This window comes from Anomalospiza imberbis, chromosome 21 (genome assembly GCF_031753505.1).
Source record: "Anomalospiza imberbis isolate Cuckoo-Finch-1a 21T00152 chromosome 21, ASM3175350v1, whole genome shotgun sequence".
NCBI classification, from domain to species: domain Eukaryota; kingdom Metazoa; phylum Chordata; class Aves; order Passeriformes; family Viduidae; genus Anomalospiza; species Anomalospiza imberbis.
The window spans coordinates 3,425,066-3,433,905 of NC_089701.1; the positions used below are offsets into that span (position 1 = coordinate 3,425,066).

Below are 8,840 nucleotides of genomic sequence, written 5' to 3' on the forward strand. Positions count from 1 at the left end.
TATTCTTATTATTATTATTATTATTATTATTATTGTTATTATTATTATTATTATTATTATTGCCTTTGGCTCACCACAGCCCCAATGCACTAATTAATATGGATACAGGGCCCCAGGGATCAGCTTCTTCCCTCCAGCAATTAATCTTGCCTCCATCCTCCTGGGTCTTCTCCCAAGCAGTGCTCAGACAAATTTGCCCCCAGAGCCGTGAGCCTTGGAGGTCCCTGGCTTGCTCACATCAAAGGGGAGCTGGTGACATCATGGAGATCACAGAAAACATCAACTCTGCCTGTCTGGGGCGGTGGGGGGGGAACCAGCTCCTTGCAGATCCACAGCTGGTGGGGCTCTTAATGACACAAGGGCCGAGGAACATTCCAACCATAACATCCTGCAGCCTCCCTGCCACCAGACAACGCGTCTTTTATTAGGGTAGGAATGTATCTTTAATAAACTGGAGGTTTTTAACTCCTCAGAGGGTGCTGTGGACGGGATCCACCGCAGTCATTTTTGGCCAGGCTGCTGTGCTGGTTGTCCCTCAGCCACCCTGGTTCCCCGCTGGCGCCGGCGCCGCGCTGCTGGGAGGATCCTCGCTCTCCTGGGCACCCTCCAGGCCCCCTTCGGAGGGGGTGATTCACCTCTACGGGCATCTCACAGCATCTTCCCTCTGGTCCCGTGGAAATCCATCCTTGTCCTGCCAGGAGAGGGGTTGGAAGCACCTCTGAGCCCCTGGAAGTGTCCACGGCCAGGCTGGATGGGGCTTGGAGCAACCTGGTCTAGCAGAAGGTGTGCCTGTCCATGGCAGAGGGGTGGAAGAAGACCTTTAAGGTCCTTTCCACCCCAAATTCCATGATTCCATGGTGAGTGAGGCTAAAATCTTCACAGCACAGGAACAAATCCATTTTTCACCTTAATTACCCCTGCCCTCATCATTGCCCTGTGTTTGCACAAACTGGGCTTTGGGGGTGGGAGAGTTCCATGCTAATAAATGTTTGCTCCAGTTCCAAAACCATCTTCTTCACTGCTGTGTGTGTTTATATGTGTGATCCCATGGAATTCTGCAGGCTTTGGGGCTCTACTGCTGTTTTTTTTAGGGTTTTCTTTCACCCTGTTTTAAAGCAGCACTTGAGGGAAGGTGATGCTGAGAGGTTGCTCCGCCACAGAGTAGCAAATCTCCCGTGTTGTTCCCTTTATTTATCCTTACTCAGAGACTTCCAGCCCCCTCTGAAGGGCTGTTTGCTGTCATCAATCCTGGAGGAGCCCGTGGGGGCCAGGAGAGGAGCGACATCGGAGATTTGTCCTATTGATTAATCCGGGATGGGAGGAATCAAACACCAGGAGCAGACAAACGCCTGGGAGGAGAACAGGGCAATTGTCAGGTTTGCTTTGCAGCTTATTGGGTTTGGAAGATTTAATTTTTCTTTTCCTACCTGGAGGCTGAGAGAAAGAGGTAAAACTTTCCTAAATTCCTCCTCCTTTCCCTGTTTGAAGTTCCCCAGTTAACACCACACGCCAGAAAGAAAAACCCCCCTCAAAATCCCCCCTCTGCCTGCCAGCCACAAGTGAGATCTCACATTATTGCCTCTGACAGCTCTCATTCCTCAGGCACTTTCTTTCTCCTTCCTCAAAGGAGGAGGGAAAAAATATCAAAGGTTTCCAAACCTGAGCACCTTCTGAGAGTGCAAAATGCAGCCCCATGTCGGGAGGGATGCTCCGAGCTGGAAAGCAGGAGGGAGGATGGATGCAATCCTTGGGAAGAGTTACATGTGTTTGCCATTGCGTTTGCCTTGGGCCCCTGGAAAATGTTTGTAGTTTTCAATTAATCTCATTAGTTTGGAAGTAGACGGAGGGGTGGGAAATCAAAATAATTTCATGGGGAATTCTCTTTAATGACTTTTTAAAAACATGTAATTGAGAGAGGTGGTGGTGGAAAACATTTTAATGGCGCTGAAATCAGCGGGGGGGAAGCAGTAAGGAATGTTCAGGAAAAGCCTCATGTGAGGGAGCTGTGGGGACAGGTTTAGGACCCTCAGCCAGGTCCCTGGGCTCTGCTGGGGGGCCACCCTGGCTGCTGATAAGCCCTGCTTGCCATCATCGAGTCAGCTTTTCATTTCCTTTTGCTGCTCTCCTGAGTTTGCAGGCTGGAAGGGCTCGGGGATTCCTGCAGTTTGTTCTGCCTCACTCACTGACTGTCCCCAGGGTGCTGTGGTGACACTGGGGTGCCTTGGAGGGTGGCCTGGCGTGAGGACAGGGCCTCCCCTCCGTCCCTGGAGAAGGGACAGAGCCTGCCCATGCACCCAGGGCACAGAAACCTCTCTGCCTTGCATCCCCCAGAGAGCCCAGCACACCCTGGGGACACGGGACATGCTGAGCATCCATCCCACTCCCAATTCCCTGCCTCCCAATTAACCAGAGAGGAGGACCGTTCCCTGAAAGAGTTGTTTTTTTTTTTCCCCTGGAGCATCCTGTGACAGAAACCCCGACAGCCAAAGCCACCCCCAAAGCCCCACTTTGCCCCTATTCCAGCAGAGGCGCGCCCTCCTCTGCAGGCTGAGCACTTAATTGATTGGATTAGCCCTTATTTACTAATTAGCAGCCGGGTGCCCAGCCGGGCAGCGCTCCCCGAGCAGCCGCTGTTTGGCGGCAGCTGCCGCGGTTCATTCCTGCCGTGTCAAAGCGAATCTTGGCTCGGTGCTTTCCCCGGGGCTCCGCTCGGCCGCCGGGAGGAGGCAGTGCCAGGCTCTGCCCACCTCTTAATTCGCTTTATTTCCCCTCGTTCCGCACAGAGTTTGCTTTGCTGGGTTTAACGAGCCCGGTAATTGCTGTCGCTCCGCCGAGGCAGCGCTGCCAAAGACTCAGCCGGAGGGGAGGGACATGGCGCTGACACCCAGAGCACCTGGCTGTTGTCCCCAGAGAGCTCCCCACTGCGAGGACACGCTGTCTGGCCCGTCACACGCCTCTCTCCATCCTCCTCCACGCTGCTGCCCACGCCAGTCTCTCACTCTGGGTGTTCATGCATCCTCCCCCAGCCCGAGCCCTGCCACCAGCAGGCAGGGGAGGGGTGCCTGGGGAGGAACAGACTGCAGGATTAGGCACACCGTGTCCCAAGATGATATTTTTAATGCCCCCCTCGCTGTTACTCAATGAGAGTTTGGGATTTTGGGAGGAGAAATATCACTTGGCATTACTCAATGAGAGTTTGGGATTTTGGGAGGAGAAATATCACTTGGCATCACGGTGCCTAACCCTAACCGTAGCCCTAACCCTAATCCTTACCCTTTCCTGGAGTTTTTTGTCATTATGTTCCTGCCACCCTCCCAAGCACTCCTCTGAAGGACATCAAAGAGTAAATTATGCCAGGAACATCCATCCTCTGCAGCAGAACCCGGGAGGTCAGCGAGAGCAGCTCCAGGGTGTGAGATGCTCAAAGCACCGAGAAGGAAAAAGCTTCAGGGTGTGATTCCAGGCTGGATAACCCAGACACCTGGGAGGGAGGACACTCAAATCCTCTGGTGATCCATTAGCAGGCTCCATCAATGGATGTGAACGGAGCTGCTGAGCCAAGGAGGGCACCTTTTAACTTCTCAGCAGCCAAACCCTTGTGTGCATCGCTCAGAGGTGTCCCGGGGCACACACAACATAACACCTCTCCCTCCCAGATGCACAAAAAGAGGAGGACATCCCAAAATAGGTGTCCAAGGGGCAGGTTACTCCGTGCCAGGGCTGTTGAGTGTGGAGGATCCAAGAGAGGGATGCTGTGAGATGCACATGGGGCCCGGCACGGAGGAGAAGCTTCACCCTGGTGCTGCCAGCTCCTGTCGCTGCCAGGGGAGATCCTGGCTGGATGCAGGGAGGCAGGGAGGCAGCTCCTCCCCCACACTGTGATCTCTGTGCTGCCAATGGATCGATTGTGCCGGGAGGGCCCGGGGCTCTATGTAGGTCAGGCACATCGCTGGCTCCCACAGTGCCACGGAGCTGCTAAATGGAACGAGGATCCCCCCTTCTCCCTCCATCCCACCCTCTCCGTGCCCAGCCCTGGGCACAGGGCAGCCTTGGCTCTCATCCTAGAGGAGAAGAGCATTGCCCTGGGGCTCAGGGCTCATTTGAGCACAGCCAGTGTGTGTCCAGCTCCTGCACCCGAATATCCCCCGGAGCACGAGGAGAGCTCAGAGCTGGGAGGGGGAATGGGCAACATGACCCAATTCATGGGTCTCTGTCAATAAAGCTGGCACTGCTCCCTCTCAGCTTTGTGGAATGGATGGGCCTGGAGCAGCTCCCAGAGAAGGGGATTTCTCAGTGCAGCATCCCCTGGGAGGAGGGAGCTGCATCTCCCACAGGTGGTTGCTCCCCTGCTCGTCTCCATGGGGGTGGAGTAGATAGGAATCATCCCAACCTTCAGCCTTGGGAGCTGCTGGTTTTGGCCACCCAGCCTTAATTCCTTCTAGAAGCCTTTATCACCCAAGGAGGAAACCCAAATCCTCTGGTACCCTGGGCTCCTCCTGGACTGGCGAGCTGGAAGGAGAGGGAGGCATGGAAAGGGAGAGAGAGCAGAGGAAAAACTTTGTCAAACAAACAAAAAACAAACAAAAACAAACAAAACCAAAACCAACCAACAAAAAAAAAAATTAAAAATAAAAAAAAAACCAAAGCACAAACAAACAAAAAATCCCACTCAGTAGTTCAAAGTAACTTTGTACTAGTTGAAGATTTGACCTTGTGTTCACTCCTAGGAACAAACAAGTGCAAAATGAGGATCATATTATTTTGCCTGAAATTTGGGGTGGATCAGACCCCCGCTGCTCCAAGCCCCTGCAATGAATGGCTGTAAACAAGATGCATTTCCAGAGAATGAATTAAACACTGAGCCTGAGTACTGACTGTGTTTGAGAGATGTTTATTTGTCCTTGCTGCCTCTCCATAAAGAGTTGCACAAGGACTTACTAAATTTTAACCCCACATTGTTCTTGGGTAAACAATGCCCTTTATCCCGTGTCAGGAGTGCTCAGAGCTGAGATAAGCTCAGGTTGGCTCGTGCTCTCTGGAGCACTCAGCCTCTTGGAACCAGCTTCCCACAGACCCCAGGGCATCCACATAATTCCCAACAGCCTCCAAACCTTTGGCAGCTTTGTGCATTTCTATGCCAAAAAGTTTTTTTGGGAGAAGTGTGGCGAGTTTTATCTCAGCTCCTCTCCTTATTTTGGAAAGAGAAAGGGGGACAAACCATGAAAAACTGGTGATAAACTGTCCCAGGAGCTGTGCTGTGACTCCCCAACAAGTCCCTGTCCCCACTGCCACCACCACAAGGAGCAGAGGGGTTGGAATGAAGTGATCTTTAAGGCTCCTTCCAACCTAAACCTTCCCATGGTTCCATTTGCCACTCTCCATCCTCTTCCTGCCCTTCCACAGAGATGGGAACAGCGAAGCTTTGAGAGCTTCCTCCATCCCAACCCTCCCTTTGTCACTCCCAGCATCACTGGTGAGCACACACACACACACACACACAAAAGGGCTAAAGGGGGATGAATACCACTGCAGACTTTCTGTCTGCTTTGATTTCTAGAGTCTACACAGCCTCGTGCCTTTGGACCATCTGCTGGCATCCAGTGGGATGGGGAGTTAGGTCTGCACAGCCATCAGCCTCCAAGCAGGAAGAGCAGCCTGGAGTGCAGCATTTCTGGGGGAAAAGAAAAGAGTTTTGCTGCTCAGGACAGAAAAGCTGAGTAAAAGTGGTGTGAAAACCAGGCCAGCTCCCCCTGCCTTCTCCCCCCTCCCTGCTTCCAGGGGGGTTTTGTGGTGTTTCCCCCACTTTGGGGGGACATAGCCACAGGATGGGAGATGCTGAATGTGATTCTCCAAAAAGAAGGATCTGTGCCTTGTAGAAACATTTCTAAACTCGTGTTTGTTCCCTCTCCTGGGTCTGGGCAGAATGTCAAAGCCTGCTCTGAGCTGGAAATATTTTAAGACTAGCACTCACTGGAGACTGAAACAATGGCAATTCTTCAGCTACTGAGGCTTTTATAAAAGAGCTTTTGACACAGAGGCTGCTTAGGGTTGGGTGTTTTTTTTTTTTTTTTAGTTGGTTTTTCTCCCAGAAAACACTGTCCTAGTGTCCGTGTGCTTGCTCGTGCACACACTTTCGAGTGTGCAAAATAATCCCTGTGCTTCCAGCGAGGCCAAAGGTGGGAATGCCCAGGAGATGCCTCCAGCCCTGCTCCAGCGAGGAGGAGGCAGCAGCTCACACGGGATCCATGCAGCGATGCAGGAAGAAAAAGACATTTTAGAGTAAATGTCAGCTTTTGCGTCTCTGGGTTTGGGGCTTTTTTTAAACACGTGGGTGGGACTTTTGATGCCCAGATGAAGCTGAGATGGTTTCAGTCTCCAGGGCTTATCCAGAAGATTCACACAAACACTATGGAAAGTGTCTCTCTGCTCAGGGAGGATGAAATTTGACACTGCAGAGATTTTAACCCGGTGTTCCAGCGAGGAGCCTCCGTGTCATATCTGATAAAGGCTAATCAGCCCTCCTTCAGGCACCATTCAATTCTTATTTCCATCTGCTTCCCATGCAGATTGTGTTATCCATGATGTGGACTCACATGCAGGCAAACCACTACGAGTCCTGCTCAGGAATCAAAGGATCAGCAGTGAGGAAGGACACGGTGGATCCCCCAGCCAGGACTCTCGAAAACAGCCCAGGCAGCTCCCAGTCCTTGCTTGGAAACCAGCAGCGCCCAGCACCAGTTTGCACTGGTGTGGGGATGGGATCCCACTGGGCAGCAGGTTTCCTGCCCAGCCCCAAGCTCTGAATCCCCTGGCCCCAGTGCCATCCCTCCCAGGCTCCTGTCCCCGCCTGAAGCCTCCTCCCCAATTACCCCGGCTGCTGTTTGTTCAGGCCATGTGCATTTAGCTCTCCAGCCTCATGTGCACTGTGTGTATAGGGAAAGATAGATTGTCGCTACTTTCCAGTATAAATCACATTCCTTACAACACTCCAAAGTAGCATTTTCAACCTCAGGGTGCTAATAGGATCCAGCAGGAGAAAGAAATGTCAGCTAAGTAGCAGGCGCTGTTTGGAGAGTGCAATGGAGCTGATCCACAGCCCCGGGGCAAAAGGAGCAATCCCAGGGCAAAGGTTAAAGAGTTCAGGAGCACTTCAGCCTACTTAATTGCAACAGGCCTCTTACACGGTGTAAGATGGATGGCTCGAGCCGGGCGAGGAGGGCAGAGCGGGGCCAGCAGCATCACCCGCCCCGGGAACCGCCGGCACGGCGGGGAGAGGACCGGGATGGAGCGATGGAGGCACCGCGGCCACTCCTCGCCTCTCCCAAAACGCTGCTGGGAGGCAAAGCTGCCACAGCAGCACCCTCCGGCCACCAGCTCTGCCCCATCCCCATCCTGGAGCCATAAAATCTGCCCCATCCCGATCCTGGGGCCATTAACTCTGCGCCATCCCCATCCTCCAGCCATCAGCTCTGCTCCATCCCGATCCTCCAGCCATCAGCTTTGCCCCATCCCAATCCTCCAGCCATAAAATCTGCCCCATCCTAATCCTGGGGCCATGCACTCTGTGCCATCCCCACCCTGGGGCCATCAGCTCTGCCCCATCCTCATCCTCCGGCCATAAAATCTGCCCCATCCCCATCCTCGGGCCATAAATTCTGTCCCATCCCGATCCTGGGGCCATGAACTCTGTGCCATCCCCATCCTGGGGCCATCAGCTCTGTCCCATCCCGATCCTCAGGCCATGAAATCTGCCCCATCCTGGATCATTGGGAATTTATACTGGAGAGGGCTTTTGCCCTTGAGCTCAGCACAGGCAGATAAATATCCAGTAGCCAGAATAAATCCAGCTGCCAAGGAAATGTTTCCTGCTCCCCCAGAAAATAATAAGGAACGTTTTAAGGGGAAAAAGGGGGAATTGGGTACTGTTGCTGCTCTTGTCGTTTTTCTTCTAGGATTTGTTTTCCCATTTCCTTTTATTTTGAATCTTCAGAATCTGAACGTGTTTTGTATCAGTCCCAAGGTGTTTCTCTTGGGAGGGTGCCTCAGATAATATTTTTAGTAGAGTTTTGGCTTGTTTTCTGACACACATCTGAGAAATGTCATCAAAAGCTGATGTTTTGCATGGAAAAGGTCTTTTGCATTATTTTTTTTTTCATCTGAAGCAAAAAAGAAATAGAATAAAAATATTTCCTCCCTTTCTCACAGTGAGGTTTATGCTGTTTCCCTGGTGATAAAGACCCAGGGCTGGCTCTTGAGACAGATGCGTTTAATTCCCAGCTCTGCCGCAAACCCCCGCGATGACCTTGGAGCAGCCGCTCGGGCTCCGGTCCGCACGGGATGGGATTTTTCTGTTAAAGCTCCCGTTTGGCCTCTTCGGCTGGGCAAAACGCCTGAGAATTCTGCCCGTTCTTTTCACCACGCGTGCCCCCGTCCCCCAGCCCAGCGCCCACCCCTCGTGCTGGGGATGCCGCCCTGCGCGGCCGCTCCATCCCCGAACCGCGCGGCGCCCGCGGCGGCCGGGATGCGGAGCGAGGGTCGCGGATGCCCTCTCGTGGGAAGAGCGGGGCTCGGCCGCGCTCCCGATCCCCGCGAGGGCATGGGAAGATCCCCGGCCCTGCGCTCCCCCTTCCCCGGGATGCTGCGAGTACCCCCCCGAGCTCGGGGAGCATCCCCGTCCTCCCCGCGGGGGCATCACCGACACCTTCCCAGGGCGCAGCGTTCGCACCTTTTATTGAGAGAGGGGAGAGGAGGGCGTGCTGCCCACCCGCGGGAGCAGCGAGGGGGGCACCCCAGCTGCCAGCACCCATCCCACGAGCACCCCGCATCCCCCGGGCCCGGGG

The 8,840-nt window shown here is 53.6% G+C and overlaps 1 long non-coding RNA gene across 1 annotated transcript; it reads left to right on the forward strand.

Moving 5' to 3' along the window:
* The first annotated feature begins 943 nt into the window (after positions 1 to 943).
* Positions 944 to 4,875, forward strand: LOC137486288 (uncharacterized). Its single transcript, XR_011005663.1, has 2 exons — positions 944 to 1,376; positions 4,728 to 4,875. It is a non-coding gene; the product is annotated as an uncharacterized lncRNA (long non-coding RNA).
* Positions 4,876 to 8,840: the final 3,965 nt, after the last annotated feature.